This window comes from Amblyomma mixtum, chromosome 8, assembly GCF_055824585.1.
Source record: "Amblyomma mixtum isolate Tamu chromosome 8, ASM5582458v1, whole genome shotgun sequence".
Classification (NCBI taxonomy): Eukaryota; Metazoa; Arthropoda; class Arachnida; order Ixodida; family Ixodidae; genus Amblyomma; species Amblyomma mixtum.
Window position 1 is genome coordinate 98993151 of NC_143019.1, and position 8153 is coordinate 99001303.

The following is an 8153-nucleotide window of genomic DNA, read 5'->3' on the forward strand; positions in this document are numbered from 1 at the left end:
GTGATTTTTTCGCCTATAAATTACAGTAAATTCTCCGGTCACCATGCAGAAAAAAAAATAGTTCAAAAAAAGGCGTGATGACCTGCGTTGTGCCTCCATAAGTCCCGACCTTTACAACTTTTTCTTCTTCCTCTTTCTCTCTACGAATACATCAAAGATTACCGCACGCGAAGACCAGAAGCCGGCACTGGCTAATGAAACATACCATGGACTTTCATGTAGGGCATACTTTCTGACTTTTTTTACGACTGCCTTTTGAAACTTTCACGCGAACCTACTTCTTTCTTACCGCCCCGAGTTACTCAGAAGAAAACGATGTTCCGAAAAGAATCAAATGAGAGAAGGATAACAGAGTACGTCTGTGCGTTCTTGCATCTGTCGTGCGTACTAGCTAAACGAAATAGGGGTCTAGTGGGAAGAAGTGTTGTGGTTATAGGTGGAGTACCTTCTCGTTTAATTATTATTCAGCTACTTCTTACTTTTCATGCCCGCTGTGTTGGCTCAGTTGTTGTGGCCCTCGGCTGCTTACCGAAAAGACGCGTGTTCGATTCAGGCATCTGGGGTCGAAATTCGATGGAGCCAAAATTTTATAGGCCCGTGCACTGTGCGATGTCAGTGCACGTTAAGGAACCCCAGGTGTTCAAAATTTCCGGAGGCCTTCACTACTGCATTCGTCATAGCCTATGTCGCTTTGGGACGTTAAACGGCCATAAAATTAAGCCTAAACCTTTCTTACTTTTTCCGTTCTCGAGTTGTGTGGCCACCCGTTGTACAAGCACTAATAGTTAGCTTACCGCTTTGTTTTTAAAGCTGGAGCGCGCATTACGCACTAAATGTTTGTTTTAATTTTAATAGGTAGAGGAGATCATTGGCGACATTCAAGTAGACGAGCTTATGCGTATACGCTTCTTTCCTCTCAGTGACTCCTCTGTGCGCGTTTAAGTGTGGTACAAATAAGCACCAAGCGACACAGAGTGAACCAGGAGGCGTATTGCCAAAGTATATACCGCAGTGCAATCTAGCACATGACGTGACTGCCACCGGCTCTTGAGCTTCCTGGCGTTTTGGAGTGAATCAGGGTCGTGGGTGCGTGACAGTAGTGTTCTGATGATCTGATGTCGGGTATACGGAGTGGTGGCATCGTTCTGACCTCAGCGCAATAGCTGCGGCGCCCTTCTCTCTCGTCCCGCTGATTAGCAGCCGTAGAAGCTGAAAGAAGAGTCGAAATTCGGGAGACAGGTGACACAAATGTGGTAACGAAGGAACGTTTTTAAGTGCTATGTACTATATATTGAAAAACAATAAGTTCTGTGCACACGGAGAGAAATTAATAGAATAAAATTGACGGCTCCCGCACACGTGTGTTGCCAAATTTCTCCAGCCCAAGCAAGGAACGCAAAGTACAACAAAAGAGGTCATAGCCAACCAGCCACCTTGTTGGCAGCCCATCGACTCCTGGAGCGCCTGTACTCAAGCGAAGCCATTAATTGGAAAAATATGAAAAAATACCGTTTAGAGGGAGAGAAAGAGAGACTTTTATTAGAGGGTAAATCAGATACTATTATGCGTTCTTACGCCGTGCGAAAAATAGCCAACTGGTAGACGTGGATTTCGAGGTTGGCCATGCCGGTCAGCGGTGATGAAGAAGTTTAGAGGAGCGCTAGTAGTGTGGAGAACAGATGAAGATCTCGTTTTCGTTTGCGCCTTAGATGCTCGACACAAGAACTGAGGTGACAAAACAAGCACAGGGCACGAAGAACTCAAGTTTGCTTTTCTTATACTGCGAACATCACAGAACCAATTGGTTCTTTAATTTGGGGTCATCGTCATTTTGAAACGCAAAGTAAGGTATCCAGAAATCAACTAGTCTGGAAGCGAATACTTTTTTGTTAAATCCCAAGTCCCCTTTATTCTTCATCTATAAGGAGCCGCCACGGCCTATACATTTCACCTTTTTATGACCCCACTAACTTCTTCCAGTACAGCTTGCCTCCTACCATTGAAGTTAGCAATTTCTTAGCGAGAAACATCCGATCATTATCTTTACAAGAATTCTGACTAGACTGTTCCCAATATTGTATGGTTGCTTTCTTTACTCTTTGTATAGTTTGTTGTATTGATGCTACTTTGTGTTTTCCCCCACTTCTGCAATAGCCTCGCTAGAAGCTGCGGTATGTAGAAATAAAAAAAATAAAATCCGAATCTAGGCATACACATTTGTTTTAGACTTCGATGTGCGCACCTATAGGCCTCGTGCGCTGGTAAGGAGGCGCCACCGGTTTATAACAACTAGCGCCACCTCCAGGCCATGCCGCGAACTTTCCCGTCGTCCGCGTCACTGGCCGGCCGCCGTGGTTGCATTGAGACATGGCAGCGTGGAGAGATCAGCGTGTGTTGTTTTGTGGGTTCGGTCGTATCGAAAATGTTGATGGTTATTTTAAAAAAAGTAGCATATTTCGCGGGAACAAGCTCTACGCCGGGAGTCATATTTACGGCGTGGGAGTGGAAGTTTCCTGCGCGACAGGACCCTCCGACATCGTTGGAAAATGCATCGCGCAAATGAAGACTGTGGACTACGACGTGCGATTGACGGTAAGCGCATTTCTTGAAACAGCATTATATTTATTCTTTGCATGCGTGTGAAATCGTGTATCGTGCTTGTGCAGTTGTCTGCGAACCCAAGGGAAATCGTTGAAGCCAGCTGCACGTGTAAGGCGGGATGCCGAGGATGGTGCAAGCATGCGGCGGCACTAGCTGTGTTCGTGAACAATTCCGTGCACACGTCCTGCACAGACCTGCCGTGCGCGTGGCGCAAACCTTCAGCGCGTCCAACCCTGGACACGAAAAAGCAAATGAAGGAACTTTTCCCAGGTCAGAACAAAAATTGTTTGACAAGGTTCTTTGCATAACCTATTCCAATTGTCCGCCCAGGTCGCCCCTTGCCTGTACCAGTGCTTAAGGCACTGTTCCCATCCGATGTTCACCTTCTATTTCCGGGCGTTAGGTGCGCCTTCACAGATCTGCTACAAGGCAATGAAGGTGATACATTCAAAAAATGCGAGGCTGTGCGGCCCAGTGCAGTTGGTCAGGTAGCCAGTCAGACAGCTTCTGAGCTCGTAAAAGCAATTGTGAAAAACGAGCGCGCCACGCATGGCGTAATGGAAATCCTGAGTGCGCTGCCGCTCAGAATTAAAAGATGTGACCTGTTGTCTGCATTGCCAAACAGGGAGAAAGCATTTTATGAAAAGTTTGTGCAAAAAGTATTAGTGAAATAGTCGAAATCGAACAGACGACCAGGGGCCAAGGAAGAGTAAAATGGTTTGTTATTTGTCTGCATATGTCGCTTAACTTTCTTCCTGTCAGTAATGGCATGTTCTTGCTACCAGGTGGCATCAAGAGAGGAATCTTCGGATCAAAAGCTCCATTGCTCACAGAATTAAGACAAGAGAGACAGAGTTCGAAGCTCTTGCAGATGCAGTGGTGACGCCAAGGGCCTTTTCAACTGCTGCCACAACCTATGGTAAGCAGCAGTACAGCCCGTTCAAACAGAACATGCAAATATGAATGACCGAACTTGTAGTGCCCTCACTCGTTAAAAAAAGGCCAGTCCCATCAAGTGTATCATTCAGTGCACATTATGAAGGTGCCCAATATGAATGTGACCTCTCATTCTGCAGGCAAGAATACAGAAGATGCGGCAAGGAAGGAGCTCTCAGTGCTCCTGCGAGTTCCAATTCATGAGGTAATGATACAGTGTGTTCGGGAAGACTGTCATGTTCCTTATTTCTTGCCATATTTTTTCCTGCAGGTTGGACTAGTTATTCATCCAGAACAACACTGGCTGTGCTGCAGCCCAGATGGCATCTTTGTAGCCGGCAGAACAACTCCTTATCGATGCTGATCAGGAAGTTAGCTATGTTAAGTATATTCACTATGTAAATGGAAAATTGACTCTAAGAAAAAGCCACCCATATTTCACGCAGGTGATGGTAATATTGTACGTTTTAAATATTGATGAGGCACTGTTTTTTGTATATTCAGAAAAGCAGAGCGTCCGCATAACGGTCGAGAGGGATGAAAAATTCCTCTCCGAGTACATCCCTAAGCTAGAAGGGTACTATTTCAAGTATATTTTAAAACGGCTGGCAAATCTGTCACGAAATGTTCAGTTTTAACACACTGTCCACCTAATTTCATGCTGTATGTCTTTGAAGTACTGGGTTTTCGAGAACGAGAGCAATAAAAAGTGGCCATGCTGATAGTAAGATTATTAAGGTAAGATTCACAGTAACAGTAAGATTGACATGTTGACAGTAAGATTAAGTAAGGTTATAAAGTTCATGAAAGTCAATAAAATTGGTTCTCCGTGTCACATGAGGTTCTGGAAATATGAATTTGAACACTTGTTTGGACTCGTTTTTGCTGAACTGGCCATAGTAAGATTTCAGCGCTCCTGTACATGGTCAGCCTTTTGGGCACCAAAGATTGGTGGCTGCAGGTTGGCCAAAATGCAACACATTCGCATAATATCACTCATGTGAGGAATCAGTTCAATGGGTATCCTTGTGTTCAGGATGTTGAACATCTTCACACGCTGAATGACTCTTTCTACGTGTACACGCACCTGGGCGATGTTGTATGTCTCCTGGAGTTCCTCATGCGTAAACTGTACATTCCCTTTTGAAAAAGGGGGCAAAACAACAATGCCTTCCTGCCCTGCAGCGGCGCTCTAATGCCTGGAAAGCCCTTGTCAGCGAGCACTATGTCACCTGGCTCAATCCTTTCAAGGAACCCAGACTCGAGCGTGATGTGCGTGTCCGATGCACGACCACCGTAGGCCTTCGAGACAAAAGTGACGACACCATTAGGAACAATTCCTAGTAAGAACTTCAAAGTGTAACCGCCCTTGTAGTGTGAAAAAAGTGCCCTCCTTTGTTCAACAGTAGGTGGCTCTTCAGTTCTTATCTCGGTGCAGTCTATTATTTAACGGCAGCGAGGATAGTGTTTCCGAAAACATGCTGGCATGGATGCCTGCACGGGGGCAAGTGATGGCTCTGGAATCCATTCATTCAGTGCAGCCAGCAAATTACTTAAAACAAAATAAAATATGCGGCTTACTGCTGTCCGGTGCAGCCGAAAAAGAACGGCAAGGCTAGCAAATGAGATTCCTAGTTTAAGTTTCATAAGAAAAATAACAAGTTTCTGAGGAGTCGGCACATCAATTCGCCTTACGGATATGGGTGAAAGGGCAAACATCAGCAATGCAAAGACGTTCATGCTGACGCCGCACAATTCTCTGTATGAATCTTGTCTCTCATTCAGCGAATCATAGCCAAGAAAGACACAGCTTCTCTCATCTGTTCCAGTGGTTGTGGACCTTGTGGGCGCAACTGCCTGCACAGCAACGCTTGTTGCGCTTGTGTGTGACACTTGTGCAGAGGCTGAACCGTTTGATGTCACCGAGAGAAAAATGCAGCAGTGGCCTCCGGGTTCCTCAGCATCTGTTTGAGTCCCCTGGAAAGTGTTACACATGTACAAGCACCCTTTTGTTATTCAGCACAAATAATTTTGTTGTGAAGCTGTATGAAGAAATTACCATGACTAGTTAGAACAGAATATGAGTGCTGTTGAGGACACACATGCATAACACCAAGCACATTAAGATACTCTCAAGGGAAGTTAACATTACTGACAGGACTGCCATGGTTGCGCACAGCTGCACTATTTAGGACGCACCAGCTGTGGCTGTCTTTATTTTCTTTTTCAAAGCTAAGCAAGTCTGTTCACTCAGAAGAGCCAGGGTCAGTAAACTACATACGCAAGTTACTTTTCATTCATGCAAAGAGGTAAAGTAGAAGCCGAAATGAAACCTAGAACGACTAGTGCGCAATTTTATTGTATCCCCCTCTTAGCAGTGCGTTTCCCCAGTAGTTTAGGATTGTTAAAAATGCATACTGTAGAATCCCGCCACCGCGCATAAGAACACCCTACGTATAGCGCGCGTTATTATTTAAGGTTATTCTAAATGTGAAGGGTTTACCATGGACGCAAATGTAACGCTTTCTTCTGGCGCTTCACATTGCCCCTCATCGGCACCAAGGGCCTGACCATTGAGACACGGAACGCCTGGTACAGTGGCTCAATCGGCACATGTCGGTGCCGCACCCGCTGATACGCAACTTTGAAACCTAAGAAAGAAAGAACGCATGATTGTTCCAAAGAACCGAAAACTGCGCAACATGATTTGGGTTTGTTCGGAGCGCGTCATCAATATAAAGCACTGTATCTTATCAGAACTTACCGCTCGTATCTCCCTAGCTTCGTTGCAAGCCCAACGCCATCGTCTTTTCGGTAGCAGGGATTGTTGTTGGGATGTAGGCTGGATGGTGGGCAACAGAACTTCTCTCGCTACCCACCAAGTGGGCGCTACATATGCGTGTATGGCCCTTAATGGGATGCCACTGACCTCCGTCATCACTAATAAAGAAAAAAAAAACGCAGTATTACTTTCAACTGTAACACTCGAGCAAGCCAAAACAAGCTTATTCTAGTAACGTTGGCCAAAGCAAAGTCAAAAATATGAAATGGGCACTTGCTTACCATGCTCGTCGTACTGCTTTGATCCAGCGCTCCCGTCGCTCTTTCTCGTAGTGTTTCCATGGAAAGCCATAGAACTTAACTTTCGGGAGCTTTCCCACAACATTTCTGTAGCTATTGTGGCAATCATAGACGCAGCAATAAACGGTACCACCTTTTTTTGCGCGAGATTCGGTGCCGTCCGACCGAGACGCCATGCTGACTGTACTGAGACCGGCTGCTCAGAGACGACGGGAAACTTCCGCCGCGTTTCACAGGTGGCGCCACCCGTTGGGTTCAAAACAGCTGCGCACGAAGCGTATACCCAACACCACATCCAACTCTCCCCAAGAAAAATAATATACCCTTCTCCGTCTACAGACGGAGACGCTAATCACTACACCTGTTGTACACTTCTGTACGACCCAGAATGCACCGAGATCTGGAGAAATATCAAGTGCTTTTCACGTGGTGTGGAATTGTAAACACAACTCCGAAGTCGACAGTTTCCAAACTCCAGCATGGAACAAGGGTAAGCCTTTCTGCACAGCCAGGGCCCTGACTGGCCGAAAGGCCTTCCGCACTCACTGCAGTAGAGGCCGTTGGGCGGCCGGAATAGGCGGACCACGCCCGACATCTAAGAATTTTTTGTTCAAATAAAGTTTTTCTGTGAATCAACAGACCAATCAATCAATGTTTCCTTATCATTGCACATAACAAACCCATCAATGGGACGCCTGTTATTTAATGATCTATTTATTATTTATTTACGTATTTATTACACACTTTCAAGGCCGGCATGCGCAACAGAAAGAAGTGGTTAAATTATTACATTATTTGCAGTACGGAACAAAACCAGTATGAAGCCATAACGCACATAGAACGGCGACCTTGAAATTGATGGTGTCAGAAATGGAGAGTGTGGAGGAGGGAAGGCCGTTCAATTCAGTGGCGCTTCTTGGCAAAACGGTGGAGTGGTAGAAATTAGCGCGGCAAGATGGCAGTTCAACTTTGTGTCAATCGTCGATGCGAGAGGAAATGTAAGTGCGTGCAGTGAAAAGATTTTCGTTCAGGGAAGGATTAAGGTAGGGTATATTTTGAATTACGACGTACACAAAAAATAAACTAGCACAATGTACCACCATCTCAGCTCAAAGGGCGCGCCATGAACCGATCCGACATCAGCTGTGTGCAACGTGTGCTTATTGATCACAGTATACTGTAGTGGTCACCATAGGTGCTCATTACTGACTTCTGTTAGGACCGAAGGGCTTTGCCGTAGCTAACACGCCAACCTATTATCAACTTCTGCGCAGCTGCCGTCAAAGACGAGTGCGTTTGGAAAGCCCAAAGAATTTTTCAGGCTAGAAGCTGCACTACCGTCATTTCAGAGAACTGGCCATGATATTAGTTTAGTTTTTTGGGGTTTAACGTCCCAAAGCAACTCAGGCTATGAGGGACGCCGTAGTGAAGGGCTCCGGATATTTCGACCACCTGGGGTTCTTTAACGTGCACCGACATCGCGCCGCACACGGGCCTCTAGAATTTCGCCTCCATCGAGATTCGACCGCCGCGGC

The 8153-nt window shown here is 45.8% G+C and overlaps 2 pseudogenes; one reads left to right on the top strand and one right to left on the bottom strand.

Moving 5' to 3' along the window:
• The first annotated feature begins 2367 nt into the window (after positions 1-2367).
• LOC149333666 (uncharacterized) lies at positions 2368-4175 on the top strand (annotated as a pseudogene).
• Positions 4176-4444: 269 nt separating this feature from the next.
• On the bottom strand, positions 4445-6794 carry LOC149333667 (uncharacterized; annotated as a pseudogene).
• Between the last annotated feature and the right edge of the window lie 1359 nt (positions 6795-8153).